The sequence below is a fragment of the Myotis nattereri genome, assembly GCF_964212035.1.
Source record: "Myotis nattereri genome assembly, chromosome: 14".
NCBI classification, from domain to species: Eukaryota; Metazoa; Chordata; class Mammalia; order Chiroptera; family Vespertilionidae; genus Myotis; species Myotis nattereri.
The window spans coordinates 31,295,400-31,312,422 of NC_138089.1; the positions used below are offsets into that span (position 1 = coordinate 31,295,400).

General features: G+C 42.2%; 1 protein-coding gene across 5 annotated transcripts in view; it reads left to right on the top strand.

Annotated features, from left to right (window-relative positions):
• Window positions 1-17,023, top strand: part of NMNAT3 (nicotinamide nucleotide adenylyltransferase 3) — a 91,222-nt gene that overhangs the window by 43,756 nt on the left and 30,443 nt on the right. The gene's annotated exons all lie outside the window — the stretch shown is intronic.

Here is a 17,023-nt window from a genome sequence, read left to right on the forward strand (position 1 = left end):
CTGTCATCATCACCATTATTAAAACTGCTTGGTTTGTTCATTCACAGCATAGCTGGTGGCTTACATTTCTTCCATCATATTCCAAGGTTTAACACTCCTTAGCCGTGTGACATATCCCTGACCATATAGTGGAATCCTTCTCAGAGTCCCCCCATACCCCTGCCCATCTCACGTTGCCCATAAATGCTAAAGACACTGAATATTTTATAGGACCTGTGTCTTGGTCAGGGCACCCTTCCAGGTGCTCCCAGAAAGCATTTGCCTACACAGCCAGATGAAGAGGTAGCATGTGCCCTTGAGAACCTCTGCTCTTCCTCAGTGGGTAAGCAAACATTCTGCAGTTGACCACTGAACGATGAAGGGGTTATGTAGCACTGATCCTCCCCACCACACACACATACACACAGTCAAACATCCACACATAATTTCTGACTCCCCCAAAACTTAGCTGTATGGAATTCTCATATACTACTGGTAGGAAAGTGAATGGTGCAACGGCGGTGGAAAACAGCTTGGCAATTTCTTACAAGTTAAATATTTACCTACCATGAGATTCAACTGCTCCATACCTATTTACCCACCTCCCCCCAAAATGAAAGCATATGCTCATGCAAAGACATGTGCACGAATGTTCAGAGCAACTTTAATTATGATAACCCCAAACTGCCAACAATGCAAGCGTACACCAAGATGTGAATAAATAAAACAGATGGTGTTGTATCCATACAGCGGAGTAGTACTCAGCAATAAAAAAGAATGAACCAAAAACACAGATGAATCTCAATTATGCTGAATAGAAGAAGCCAGACCAAAAGAGAGTATATACTATATGAGTTTCATTTATATAAATTTCTCGAAATGCAAACTACAGTGACAGCAAACAGATTAGTAATTGAGGGGTTGGGGAGCAACCTGGGGAAGGACTACAAAGTGGCCCAAGGAAAGTTTGGGGGATGATGGATATATTCGTTATCTCAATTGTGGTGTTGATTTCACAGGTGTATACATATGTCAAAACTTGCCAAATTATACCTTTTAAATATATGTGACTTATTGTCACATTATACCTTTTTTATTTTATTTATTTATTTTAATTGTTGACAGTATTTACAGATGTCTCTCATTCCCCCCCTCCCTAACTCCCCTCCATTCAGCCCCTACCCACCACCAAATCAGGTCTTTACCACCCTATTGTTTGTGTCCATGGGCTATGTATATAAGTATATAAGTGCAAATTATACCTTGATAACAGAAATATCAAACTTTAAAAAAAAGACTCCACAAGGTTGCTTCGGTCATATATTAAATGGGATAAATTCTGTAGGACAAGTGACCCAATTTGTTTAACAAATAAGCAGCATGCAAGAAAGAGGAATAGGCAAATGTATGATTCAATGGAGGTTTGAAGACATAGAAACCAAATATCATGTATGGACCTCATTTGAATCCTGATTCAAATCAACTATAAAATGATATTCATGAGTTGGGGAAATCTTAACACTGACTAGATATTAGATGGTGTTAAAAAATTACTGTTTAAACTTTAAGGTCAATAATTGCTGTTGTTTTAAAATAAAAATAAAAAATGTCCTTTTCTCTTAGGAAAAAAGTATATACCCTTGGTGCAGCAATCCCATTTTCCACAATTTCTTATAAAGCAAGTATGTTGGGGGTGGGGAGAATATTTCTATTTTGGGGAAAGAAGGAATATACTCCCTATATATTTTTAAATAGTGTGTGGAATAATGTTCTTTCAGGGTATATAGCTTCTACTTGGCTTTCTATAAATATCTGCTTGACTCTTAGCTACTGAGTGGCTTTTCCTGTCAACTTTGACTCATCAGAAATGCCCCTGGCTTTGTGGCCATTATCTTTGCTGTGAGGTTTATCAGGGCAGGGCCTGTACTCTGTTTTCTAGAATGTGCTGTTTCACAGACAGCTGTATTGGGGACTTCAGATACTTAATGTACTTGCAGAGTCTGCTTTAGCCACACGGTAAGACTCTGGCATGACCCTGTGAGTGTCAGAGAGTATTCCTGGTCCCCAAAAGTCACAGTAACCACAGACTGCATGGACACATTATATTATATATGATTTCTATCACTTGGGGTACTAATAGGTAAAGGATCCTTGGTCACAAATGACCTCCAGTACCTTCTTTGCCTTTATTCTCAGTCGTTTTTCTATGGAAGAACTTGGTCAGTTTTAAGTCCAGAATGAATTCTCCTGCCCATGTCTTTGAATGTTATACATCGAGTTGACACCTTTCAACATCCCACAGGTATTTACTGCATCTCGCCCAGGCCAGGCACTGTGGTTGGAAATACAGTTGATTAAAGTTTCTCCCCTGCCCCAAAGGAGTGCACGGTGTAGGTGGCCAGAGGTGCACAGTAGCAGGTGATTGTGGCACTAGGTGCAAAGGCGGGATGTCTCTCGCCTGGCAGTGGAGTGAAGCTTCTTGAAGGAGGTGACACCGAAAGCTTGCAGAATGTGAAAGACTTAGGCAGGCGCAGTTGAGGGGCATTGTGGGCAGAGAAAGCAGCACGGGCAGACAGGGAGGTGGAAAAGACCGCATTCCAGCACATGGGAGAGAGAGACGAGGCTGAAGGTAGGGAGGACCAGATCATGAAAAGGGGACCTTTTTGCCACCATGAGGGGTATATGGTGTGAATTTCCCTTTGCTGTATAGTCAGGCATCATCTTCCCTGACCCACAGTCCCAGCCACTGACTGCAGCCTCCCCAGCCAGCACATCTGTGCACGGAGGCACAATCCAACCCACTGCCTCTCCAGGGGCAAATATTTAAACAGAGCCTTTCTCTCAATCAGAATCAGCTCACGGCTAAGGGTGGATGAAAACCTGGCCCCACAGATGACCTTCTTTTTTCTCGAAGAAAACAAAATCTTCCTTCTGTTGGTGTATTTTTACTAAAACAACTCACAATTTTCATTTGCTGTTGCATGCATATAAACTGAATTAAACAAGCTAAAGCAATTTGTTTAGTACCTTTAAATAGAAATTAACAGTGTCTTCCCAGTTTGCAGCAGTAGCTCAAATTTTGAACGTTTTCTCCTTTCATAAGCATCCTTTCTTCAAACTGCAGTTGTCCTTTCCTTCCTTTGTTTACTGCTTCCTTTTCCTCCTGAAACAACAGGAAACCTTAAAAACTGACAGAGGCCCTATAACATATCAGAACTTGTAACCGTCTTTAGTCCTGTGAAAACTTGTATCTGTAGATTTTCATTAATAACATAGTAAAACAAAGTCATACAGGATAAAATGTTGAACCAGCTATTTTTTTACTCTCCTTTACTTGAAAGACTGTTTGGGAATAAGATACGGGCTTATAGGAATGTGTGGTGTCCGGATTTTCTGTATCTGTATCCTTTAACCAGAGGCACTTCCTTGCCTTGCACTGCATGCTGTACAACACTCACAGAGAGGATTCTCAAAGGCTTGATGGATGAAGATGTATAGTAGGTATGGGTGGTTTTGAAGAAGTACATTTGGCATTTTTTTCTAGATTTGCTGATTTTTGACAGAAACGATTCAACCCAACATATGACTAGTCCAGTGATGGCGAACCTATGACACACGTGTCAGGTGACACGCGAACTCATTTTTTTGGTGGATTTTTCTTTGTTAAATGGCATTTAAATATATAAAATAAATATCAAAAATATAAGTCTTTGTTTTACTATGGTTGCAAATATCAAAAAAATTCTCTATGTGACACAGCACCACAGTTAAGTTAGGGTTTTTCAAAATGCTGACACGCCGAGCTCAAAAGGTTTGCCATCACTGGACTAGTCAATAGCATCAGACATACCTAAAGCATTTCTTTGAATATATTAAGGATTCAAGACTGAATTTCTCTTAAGATGTTGGATGTATTCCCAGTTGTAAGCAGTTGTTTTCCCAACATGTAGTCACAAATTTGCTAAAGGAGATTGAATTCAATTTGAATTCTGTGTTCTGTTATTTCAACGTTTATTATTTCTAATCAACTTAATTTGAGCATTGGCCTATATTTCAACAACAGTCCACTTGTATTTTCTTTTTTTAAATCAAACTTTCTGTGAGTTTAATACTTGGTCATTAATGACTCTGTAGCACCTGTTTGTTTTGTGTCTAACAAATTCATATAGTCCTTACTGTTTGTCAGGTAGTGTTCTAACTGCATTACACGAATTCATTTAACTTTCATAACAACCCTACGAAGTGGGTACTGTTACTCTCCCTATTTTTCAGATGGAGAAGCTGAGGCTCAGAGAGATTGAGTAAGTTTTCCAAGGTCACACACCCAGTAGAGACAGTTTGTCCCAGAAAATCTGTGCTCATAACCACCAACCCATGCTTCCTCCATTTATTCAACAAGTTACTTGTTGAGCTGGGAACTATGCAACATGCAGGCATAATAGGGGAGCAAAAGTGGTCCCTGTGTGACCTCGGGCAAGTTACCAAAGGGTAGAACATAAGAACCTTCTAATGTGCAAATCTCAAAGTATAGAAGGATTTTATAAAAATGAAGGTACTTCTAGTCCTACTCTTGAGAACTTGTGAATCAAATGGGACAAGGGGAAAGGCTGAGATGAGAAGGAATACTTTAAGCACAAGAATAACAACCATGTGCAAGAGAACGCCGCATACACTATAATCGTTAAAGAAGGTTATTTAAGTACAAGGACTAGAACATAGAAAGTGTTCAGTTGCCCCAGCTGGTGTTGCTCAGTGGATAGAGCATAGTCCTGTGGACTGAAGGGTCCTAGGTTTGATTCTAGTCAAGGGCACCTACCTCAGTTGCAGGCTCCATCCCTGGCCTTGATTGGGGCATGTGCGGGAGCCAACCAAAAGATGTGTCTCTCTCACATAGATGTTTCTCTCTCTGTGTCTCTGTACCTTCCTTTCATTCTCTCTTAAAATCAATGGAAAAATATCATTGGGTGAGAATTAACAAAAAAAGAAAGTGTTCAATGGTCAGGAGACCATTTTCTCCCTACCTTTATTGATAGGGAAACAGGCTTGAAGAGGTGGTCACTTAAACAGCTAATCATGGGGAACTGGGCATGAACCCAGGCCGTTACCCAAATGCCAGTGTTCTTCCCACTGCCCCCCCTGCAGAGATGCAGCAGCAGGCTTCTGTGAGGCCTTCTGAATGTGCAAGTCCCGAAGACGACAGATGTGTGGCAGAGAGTCGGGGTGGATGGCAGAACACAGAGAAGTGGTGGAGGCTAGATCTTGGAATCTGAAATGCCAAGTAAGGAATGTGGACTTTAGGTGAAAGGGACTCTGTGGAAGTCTTTAACCAAGTGGCCACCAGGTGAGATCTTGGCACATGAATCCTCAGAGAACCTCTGGAAAAACCATTGCTAGAATACTCTTAGCAACCTATACCTGGATAGCCCAGATCCCCATCCAGCGCCTGGATTGCTGACTTGAGAGTTCAGGCCAAGCATGTCAAACTCACGGCCCATAGGCCGCATGCGCCCCACAATGAATATTTTTGCAGCCCAGCCAATATAATGGTATATAAGAAATGTTTTAATAAAAATTTTGTGACTTAATTTTTACATTATCCTGTTATACATAATTATTAATAATGAACTACAACGTTCAATAATGACTGATTACCATAATCGTGTTGCATTCATTTTCCTTATGCACCTTAAAAGTTCAGGCACACCATTTCTCTCCACTAATACTAGCAGTGAATATTTTAGCAGCCAATTTCCACGTCATTCATTAGTCTTGGACTGACTTGTTTGGTGTGCACAACAGGAAATATTCTGCTTTCAAAGAACAAGAAAATAGGTTTATTTGCGTTATGCTTATTAATTTGTGCAGTTATTCAGTGTCTGGTAAGTTAATGTTCAAGAAAAAATAATAATTTTTATTAAAATGTTCTATTTTATGTTAACAATGACTCATTTATTTCTGCCTTTTGTATTCAGCAGATCTCTATGGAAATAAACCTATGTTTCTATGAAAGTTGAAGCTTTTGGTTTTTTGCAGCCCACATAAACTTAAACCTTGTTTATTTGGCCCGTGTTAGCCTTTGAGTTTGACATGCTTGGTTCAGGCCCCCTTCACCAGAGCAAACTGGATGCAGCTTTCAGGGCAGGTGCACAGCCCCAGACAGCTTTTGCCTGCAACTTGGCCCAGTATGCATTTCCCACTTCATTGCTAAGGTGATCTTGTAAAATCTTGTCTGATGCCTGGATAAGGTTCTGCCTTCATTGCTGTTACTTGCCTGCTCATGTGGAAACTCCCCCAAATAGGGAAATGACTTATTCTCTATGAACTCTTGCTAGCTCTGAGCAGTCATCACTTTTTCTAAGTGCTTAGAAATTATCAGTCTCAGACCCTGTTCCTGATTTTGCTGTGGTTTGAATTCAGGGTCTCAAACTGTAGTCCAGAATTTATCCTTTTTGCTTTTTCTATAGTCAGCTCAACAGATTCCTCCAGAAAGAGAACACTGGTTTTCTAGACTCATGGAGAGAAAGTGGCCACAGGTCTGCTCTCCGTCAAATCTTTGTTCTGGCCTAGGCAGAATCCAGGGGGCCTATGTCTGGCAGCCTGCCAGCACACAGACCCCACCCAGCCACTCAGCTCTGACTTCGTTGCTCTTGGGTCCTGGATTCTCTATTTCTGCTCTCTCTTGGTTGCCACAACCTATAAAAGAAAGGATTGCAGAATAGTGAACCACAGAGGAGACAAACGCCCCTCCCTGTGACCATGGGGGTCATAGAAAGAGCACTGGTTTTGAAGTTAACCTGGTTGTTAAACCCACTCACTAGTTCATGATCTTGAGCAATGCCCTTCACCCCCAACCTGCGTTTCCTCAGCTGCGACATGGAGATAAAATCTCCTAACCCTACACTGTTATTTATTATAAGGCCTAAATGAGATGATGTACATAAAGTATCCAGCCTGCGGGATATATCCAATACATGTTTGGCCTCTCCGCTACATCCAGAGCAGGCCCCAGCCCAGAGCTGGCTTAAAGCGGCTCCTGTTCCTATGACCATGAGCAGACAGGTTCACATAATAATCTCACATCTATGCATGGAAGTGAGGAAACCACCACACAACTTCTCCTGTTTCCTTTATCCCTTTCTTGATACTTTATGAAGTTATTTCCTCATGATCTTGCCCCACATGTGTGTGGCATCCCGGATTAAACTGCATCGTAAAGATAACCAGTCAAAAGCTTTGTTCTTTTTCTCCTTTTGGACAACCTGGAGGAGGGGTAAGGTATTTTATGGCTCCTAGGTTTTCCTCTCAGTAACTTGCATTTTAAATGGAAGCATATTTATTGAGCATCAGCGGTTTTCTGTGTTAAATAAAAACACCTGATCAGTGTCCAGTGTATTGCACATGACTGTTGCTACCCCTGTGATTTAATTTTGATTCTCTAATATAGAGTGAGTATAAAGAGAATTAAATGCATCATGATCAGGTAATACTGCATAATCTGAGATAAGGGGGGAAATTAAGCTGTAATAATTCTATTTAAGGCAGTGACAGCTCCAGTTCTGGGTCTTCTGAGCTTTACGAGATACCATGAGAGCCTGAGTAAATTTTAAATAATCCCAGCATGTTACTTTAATCTTGGGCTCACAGATGATGTTTATTAATGAAGTAGAGTGATTTTAATATATATTCATGCACAGTTCGCCAGCCTGGTCTGAAACATTATTTATTTCACATTTCTAATTTAAAACTTTTTTTTTTCTGGGGGTGTTGGATTATTCCAGCAATTGTTTGGACCAAAATGAGTTTTTCCTTATCCTGTGAGGTTTCAAGGGTTTGTGGCTACACATGTGTTAACATTCAAATCCTTTCAAAAGAAGGTGCTGTTAATAACAAATCATCATTTTTCTTATCCTTATATGTCTACCTTGGGATGTGGCTTAAATGAAGTAGACTCTAGACAGGTCTCTGAGGGGCAGTTTCTATGACATTATTCTTGCACTAGACTTGACTACGCCAGGTTAGAGGTAAACAGCACTTAACCGATGGCTCTCAGACCAATGAACCCTGCGTTCTGGTTTTCATTCTACACCACTACTGCTCATATATACAGTGCTATGAAAAAATGGGAACCGTTACTCATGTCCCCAGAAACTATAAGAGGCATCTTTCCCTGTTTTCTCATCCTTTTCTCCTTCCCCCTAGCTGAAGATAAAAAGAAAACAAATCAATAATTATTTATTTAACTTTTTTATTATTTCGTTCTACTTTCTGCTATTCCTCAAAAAGAGTTGAAGTTGCAAACGATGTATCCAACCAAGAACTAGTACCTACAGTATATAAAGAAGTCTCAGAACTTAAAACACAAACAGTCCAATTGGGAAATGGGAAGGAGACACCAAGAGACATTTCACTGACGAGGATATACAGATGGCAAAGAAGCACATGAAAAGACATCTAACAACATTTGCCATTAGGGAAATGCAATTTTAAAACCATAAGAAGGTATTACTATATCCCTATTAAAATGACTAAAATGAAAACTAATGACAACACTAGATGCTAGAAAGGATGCAGAGAAACTGAGCTGCTCAGAATTGCTGGTGGGAACGTAAAATGGCACAACCACTCTGGAAAAGGTTGGCAGTTCCTTGGAAAAGTAAATAATGTGAAACAAAACTACCTTACGACCCAGCAATTGCACTCCTGGGCATTTATCCCAGAGAAATGAACACTTACGTTCACACAGAAACCTGTACACAATGTTCATTACAGCTTCAGTCATAATGACTAAAAACTGAAAACAATCCAGATGTCCTCCAAGGGCTGAATAGTTAAACTATGATTCTCCCATACCGTAGAACCTGACTCAGTAATAAAAAGAAGCTACACGTAACAACTTTGATGAGTCTCCAGGAAATAATGCTGAGTGAAAAAGTCAGTCCTAAAGTTTCCATATTGTATGACTCCATCTATATAACATTCTTGCAAAGATCAAATTAAATAAATGAGAACAGATTAGTGGTTGCCAGGGGTTAGGGTTGGGGGTGGAAGGACAGGAGGGAAGTGGGCATGGTTATAAAAGGGCAACCTGAGGGTCTTTGTGGTAAGGGAACTGTTAGGTATGTCTAGTGTGGTGTGGATACATGAAACCTCCAGATGGATGAACACACACACACACACACACACACACGCAAATGAGTGCATGTAAAACTGGTGAAATCTGAACAAGATTGGTAGATTATATGAATCTCAGTATCCTGGTTGTATGATCTTATATAATAAAAGGCTAATATGCAAATAGACTCAACTGCAGAACGACCGGTCACTATGACACACACTGACCACCAGGGGGCAGACATTCAACACAGGAGCTGCCCCCTAGTGGTCAGTGCGCTCCCACAGGGGGAGCACCGCTCAGCATTAAGGATGCCTGACTGCGAGGGCTCCTGGACTGCAAGAGGGTGCAGGCTGGGCTCAGGGACCGCCGTCTCTCACCGAGTGTACGAATTTCATGCACTGGGCCTCTAGTATAATAATGCAGGATGTTACCATTGGATCACAGAACCCTTTTTCTTTGTTGGGGCTGGTAGGTGCCCATTTACTATATTACACAGAACAGCTACAGAAAAACTAATCTAAATAATACTTGAAATTAAAAGAAAAATAAAAACTTTTAAGAAAAATGTTCCCACCTGGACTACTTTTTTAGTGCTTGGGGAGAATGGTTAGCTTTAAGGTAGTTTTTCAACTCTAAATTGTATCTTATATTGCAAATGGAAAGATCATCTATCATTTACATAATCAGAATTGACCATTGAATACATTAGACATGTAAATTTAGGGTATTGTTAGAAACAAACCACAAAAATGAAATTGCGTTAAACTCCATAAAGTATTTACAACCTAAGAAACCCATATCCTTTTTTTTCTAAAAATATTTTTGCTGAGAGATAATTGACTGAGATATATTCTTTTATTCCATTCTCATAAAATTGGTACTGTGGTCATTATAGAAAAGAGGTCTTGTTTACAGTCCAGTGCTCGGTTAATAAAAGAACCCTGGATAATAGAAAGGAAGTGGTCCCTCCAGAGTTAGTGCTGACCCATGGTTCTCCACTGATGCATAAGAATCCCATTGCCCTGGGATGGCTGGGGGAAATTGCAGTTCTTACGGCCTCACTGCCAAGAATTGTTAACGATGACATCAATGTGGACCTCACTCAGAGAGATACCAGGAAGTACTGACATTGAAACATTGTCCTCCTCTTTCTCATTCCTCCCAATGTCAATCTTAGGAAGAATTCCAGTTTCAGGCTCCCTGTACCTGAAGCAGGGCCAGGAGCAGCCCTGGTGGTGGAAATGGGCTAGCAGGCTGGTCAGGTCTCTTCCCCAAATGCCATGTCTGTTAACCTCAAGGGCAAAGACCACAACCGCCCCCCCCCCGCCCCCCCCCCCCCCCCCCCCGCCCCAGATGAGCTTATAGAATTAGGAAAATGGCTTCCTGATTCCTACAGTGATCCCTTCCCATTCCTGAGTCATCATTAGTCTTAACACGAATAATGCAAAAAGGCAGCTAAGCAGTTTAAATTTTATCCATAAAATTAAGCCTTGTGTTTCACCGCAGCATTTAACTCCATGACCTATTTTATTGAATCTCTTAGCAGATCTTGGACAGTTTCCTTGGGTGTAAATTACCATGAAGGAAAATTGAAAAAGTATCAAGAAATGGGCAAGGATATTAGTGCAGAATCAAGGAGTCATCAAGCTTCAGTTGTTCTGCAGATTTTAAAAAAAGAAAGAAGGTCTCTTTTCAGTACAGTTAAAGTGGAAAGAATTGATTTGATTAACAAGATTTCACCTTTCTTAGGCCACCCGCTGCCTTCTGCATTGTAATGTGACTCAATTTAAATGCCCCCTCCTCCAGAAAATCTGCTCCACCTGTTCAGAGCCTCTTTGGGGCTCCCCATGTACCTTTGCCTGCATTGACCACCTCGTGGTGACTGTCTGTCTCTCCCAAGACTGAAACCCCCTTGAGGGCAGGGCTCCCACTTTATTTCAGAATTCACGTGCTGGTGTACTGCCTGCCTTAAAACACGTGCTAAGTAAATGAATGTGGTCCCCTCTTGCCTTAAGAAGAGCAATGGTGTTTGTGGTGAAAACAAGAGAGGCAGGGATATATTCAACTGATGTTTCTAGTGTGCTCTTCAACCAGGTGTTTGCCTGAACTGGTCTCTGTCTCCTATATTATTAGCTCATTTGAATCAAGTGAAGAGATTTCGGAACAGAGAGGTTAAGCAATTTGCCTCAAGTCACACAGCTCATAAGCAGCAGGGCTGAGTCTCTTGCTCAGATGTGCCTCTGTCTGCTTGCCTTCACATTCCTGCCACTAAAAAGCCTATCTTGAGAGGACAACTGAAATGACAGATTGCCAGGGACTCCTTGTTCCTTACAGGAAATGAGGCTGCTTTGCATAGCTTCCACACAGAGAGGTTGCCCAAGGCAGTATTTCAAGCTGCTTTCCCATGACTCCTTCAATGGACTTAATACCAAGCCAGAATTGTCTGATTACAACCTGCCCCCTACTGCCTTTCTTTGTGGAGTTCCTGCCAGATCTAAGGCCCCCAAAGAGAAGTTTCTGAGGAGCCAATACCTTCACATTTTGGAGTTCCGGTGAGTTCTTTTTAAAACATACCAACTCTGCAAGGACTTTCATTCTATTCAGCAGACAGAGAGACACAGGCAGGAGTTAAATGATGGAAAACAGAGACACGCAAAAGGAAAACATTATAATACCCTGAAAGCACGTAGGACCCCAAGGAGCCAGCCACCCCATCGGAGGCTTTGTCAGTACTCAGATAAACAGAAGGCACTCCCAGCTGACCAACACTAAGTCCCTGAGACTCAGAGAAATGACTGTAGCAAACAGGGCAGTAGAGAGAGACAACAAAGCAGTCCTTTCTATCCAGACGAAGAAGGGAAGTTTAAACTCCAGGAAATATTGCTGCTTTGTTGTTTACTTTGCCAAGTTTTTAGGAAATTGCACACAAAGAAAGCGGGACATTTGGAAGTGAAAGGCAGAGAACCTCACACTGACAAGCTCAGGCACTGAAAGATCTGGAGACCAGTGCTTTGCCGCATGCAGGGAGAGTTTGCTGGTTGAAAGAGCCTTGGCACAGAAAGAGGGAAATGAAGGGCAGACAGCTGCACACTCCGAGGGCACTGAAGAGGGGGAAGGATGACGACACCTCCAGCAATGGCCACCACGGTCCCAGCTGTGGTTCCAGAGGGCCACCAATCTACTTTGGGGTGATGAGAATACCTGGATGTATTCTTCTCCCTCCTCCAGATGTCTGTGATCCCGGCACACCGTGGCCTGTGACACTGATGGGTGCTTCTGGCCAGTAGTGCACAGAGCAGAGCAATAAATACGCAGTCTCAAGTCCATTTGGGCCAAAAGAGCAAAGAGCAATCTGGCTGAAGAAACAAAATAAGAAGAAAAAAAAAAGAGAGAGAGAGAGAGAGAAACTTGTTAAATAGGCTTGAAATCTGATGAAAATAAAAGGGTACCAGAATGGCTGCGAAGCCTTAATAACCTCAGCCAGGTCATGTTCTCCAGGCTTAGCTTGGAGGCCAAGTTTAGTCAAAATAACCTTTTTTTAAAAAGCATGCAGATCCATTTAGTAACTGAGGTTCTTGTCTTTTTTTTTTTTTCCCCAACCTGCTTATCATCACTCTGGCTCCTTTTCCTTGGACTGCTCCTAATAGTTCTTAATTTATTTATTTATTATTATTATTATTATTTTGCGTTTCAAGGCTTTGTTTTCTGGCCAGCACAACCACAGAAAGAAGAAAATGGACAGAAGGGTCCATGAAATGGGTAAGGCCTGGCTGTACCTGTGCCCACAGGGACACTGAGCTTTCTGAGCAAAAGCCCAGAACTTGTGGGACAGGGCAGGCAAGGCCAAGCATTACCCAACACTTTTCTCAGTTGTTTTGACAAGTGTAGCTTTGTTTGAAATATGTATGCTCGTTCTTAATACAATGCTGATAAATGTGCCGAAGCATTCTCTGTGGAAATAATGAAGTCTTTACACTTTGAAATGCTATTAAGTCTTACTTCATGGTTTGTGAGGCTGCTAGCATTTTAAGCAGCAGTAACATTTTATTGCAGCCCAGTCTTGCAAGGGGAGATGGTCTCATTGTTCAGGTCAGCTCTAGAGGGGGCGGAATCTCTGTCACGCACCACAGTGACCTGGTGTGGGGCTCTGCATAGACAGGCGGAGATGCCTGGTGGCACCCTTCGTAGACCTGGCTGACTAAGGGTTCTCAAAACCTCAGGGTCAGTCATCAGCACAGGGCAATAGAGAAAGTGCAGGCAGACCTGGGTTTAAATCCCAACTCTGCCATTTTCTGGTGGTGTTTCCATGGGAAAATCACATAACCTTTCTGAATCTCCATTCCTGTTCCAGTTATTACTGCATAACAACCACCCCAAACTTAGTGGTGTAAATTGACCATTTTGTTACGCTCAGAGATTCAGTGGATCAGGAATTTGGACAGAGCACAGTGGGATGGCTTGTCTCTGCTCCAGGATGTTTGGGAACTCGGCTGGGAGTGACAGCACCGCTGGGAGCAGGAAGCATCTGGAGACTTCTTCACTCTGGCAGTTGATGCTGGGTATCAGATGGGGTGTTAACATTGACGGTAACACGTCCATGTGACTGCGCTGTGGGGTCTCTCAGCGTAGGCTAGTTTGGGCTTTCACGGTCTGGTAGCCAGGCTCTGAGACCAAGTCTCCCCACATCACAAAGTGGAAGTACATGCATTTTTATGGCACAGTCTCTGAAGTGACACAGTACCACTTTCTGCCACTGGGTAAAGCTCTTAGCAGTGTCCACCCTGGTCCCAGGGGAGAGGCACACACTTCACCTCTTGGTGGAGGAGTGGCCAGGTTCTAGAGGAGCATACAGGCTGGGAGATAAATGTTCTGACCATCTTTGGAAATGGAGTCTACCACAGCTCTCTCCTCTGCTGACTCACCAGGCTGGGGAGTGGAGGAAGGAACAATTGCTGAGCACCAGCTAAGTGCCACAGCTGTCCATATGTTATCTAATTCTCATTAGTTTAAAGTATAGTATTTAAATAATGCTGTGATCCAGGAGAATAGATGGGATATTGGCTACCTCATATATTCTCTCAGATGGCACAATCGCAGGATGGCCAACAAGAAAGCAAGTCATTAAGTTTCTGTTCGTGTCACATCTGGTAATATCCCAATGGCCAAGGGAAGTCTCATGTCCAAGTACAAAGTCAAGGGGAGGGGACTCTGCCTCGTGAGGTAATGGCAGAGGTGTGGGTGTGTAATCTCATCATGGCAGACAGAGGATTAGGACCAATAGTTCAATCTACCATAGCCATTTTCTAGAACAAAGAAAATTGGATAAGGATATTGTGACATTATAGCTAGTGTTTAACAGTATAATCTTGGATGCAAAACACCCATATAAAACAGTAGGTTATGAAATTGCTAATGAAAGAATAATTCAACATGGCCAGGTAGCATTTATCCTAGGTATTCAAGGACAGTATACCATAAAGATATCTATTAATATATCACATTACTAAGACAGTATATTTTTATGAAACCTAAATCATCATCTCAATACACACTTAAAAGTCATTCAGTAAAATCCCAACACCTGCTTGGGTGGTATTTTTTAAGCTCTTTTTAAATTAGAACTGTAAGGATGCTTATCTGCTATGATAAATAGTGGCCTAACACTTCAGTCGCATTCCCACAGAAGCAAGGAAATGAAAAGGATGCCTACTCACCACTATTATTTTCCACGGCATCAGTCAAAAGTAATATGGTTATAGAAAGGATACTCTGTTTTTATTATTTTCAGGTGATGTTACCATGTTCCTAAAAAAAAAAAAAAAAGATCCAAGAGAAGAGCTTGAAAACCTATTAGAACTAATCAGTTCAGTAAGGTGGCCCAGATTCAAACTAAACAAACTGAAGTACAGAGTGATCACATTGTAAGGAATATAGCTGTTGAATCACTGTGTTGTATACCTGATCTAATATAATATTACTAGAGGCCCGATGCACAAAATTCTGGCAAGAGTGGGCCTTCCTTCCCCCGGCTGCTGGCACCGGCTTCCCTCTGGCACCCAGGACCCGGGCTTCCCTCCAGCCGCTGGCAGGTACCCAGGGCCCGGGGTTCCCTTGCAGCCCCGGCTTCGCCCAGAAGGACATCCAGTCTAATTAGCATATCATGCTTTTATTATTATAGATATGTCAACTATAATTTTAAAAAGGTAGAGTTTTCTAAGTAACAGTTTTAATATAATGTAATGAAAAAATATCCTATATAATAAAAGCCTGCTAAGTGTCCCACCACTTGTTTGACCATTCGACCAGTCGCTATGATGCGCACTGACCACAAGGGGGCAGATACTCCGGTAGGTTAGCTTGCTGCTGGGGCCCAGCTGATTGGAACTGAGTGAGACAGGCCGGACATGCCCTGGAGCCCTCCTATGGTCCCTCTCCAGCCCCAATCATGCACCGGTGGAGTCCCTCGGGCTGGCCTGTACCATCTCGCAATCCAGGACCCCTCAGGGGATGTCAGAGAGCTGCTTTCGGCCCGATCCCCACAGGCCAGGCCAAGGGACCCCACTGATGCACAAATCTGTGCACCAAGCCTCTAGTGTATATATAATAAGACCTGAGAATAAAAGATCCATTCACAAGAGAAACAGCCAAGGACACAAGTCCCCAGGGCTAACCTCAGCCAGAAACATGAAGGGCGCTGAGGGCAGCAGCTCTGTTCCTCTGCTTAGAGACCCAACTAAGTGGAAATATAGCCAACTCCTCACTGGCACAGTGTTTATCGATTGGCTTTCCAGTGAAAATACCCCTGGCTATTTTTCTTTATTTTAACTTGAGCAAGTATCCCAAGATTCTCCTGGAAAACTAACCAGGTACTCAGAAAGCTCTCTCAGACATTAAAATGTAATTTGTAATTTTTTTAAGTGATTAAATGAATGTGATTCTGACTCTAGTCAGCATAATGAAACATAAAATCTCTCTAAAAAGAATATATGCTAAGGGAAAAACAAAGTCAGTGGAAGACAGATTATTTAATAACAGGAAATGGGACAGTCACTTAAGTATGTGAAGAAAAACATCTATTTGATTTCCTACCTTCTATATTTCAGTCAGTATAATATTTCTGATTATTTCTTTATAAAGCATCCCATTCTTGTTTCATGGATGGGGATGTCATCTCTTATCTCTCTGACATTATTTGGAGATTTTTGAAATGTCCTGTGGCTCTCTGCATTGTTTTTGTGTCCGAGTTCCTTTTCTCCTGGTGGTGGTTTTGGTCTCTGCCACTCGTGATCAGCACCTTTCTAAAATGTGTCTCTTCTTAGGCTCTCCACTCATATTTTCAGGTCAGGCCGCAAATGCTGGCTGGAGGCTCTGAGTGTTTGGGTGAAGCTGGTGGGGCTCATGGCCATATGACCAGGTCCTAGGTCTGAGACCCCCAAATGTGAGTATCTGTAGCTGTCTTCTCTTGGGTAGGCCTATTTCCCAGAGAGACATCTCCAGTCTGTTATAGTGGGAGCCAAACTTAGTCCTCCTCTCAACTGTGCCTGTATCTGGGAGTCAAGAGTCTTTATGGACTGGCCCATGTGGCTCAGTGGTTGAGTGTCGACCTATGAACCAGAAGGTTGTGGTTCAATTCCTAGTCAGACACATGCCTGGATTGCAGGCTCCATCCCCAGTTTGGGGCATGCAGAGGCAACCAATCAATGCTTCTCTCTCATCATTGATGTTTCTCTCTCCCCCTCTCCCTTCCTCTCTGAAATCAATAAAAAAAAATTAATAAAAAAAAAAAAAGAATCTTTCTGGTCCAACCTCAGCAGAAAACAGACCTATGGCCTTCAGCCAGGATGGGAGAAAAAGGTAGGTGATTGGATCTAAGGGCTACTTAGGCAAACTCTCAACTAGTTCCAGTCCTCGGGCGCCCCACCCAGAGAG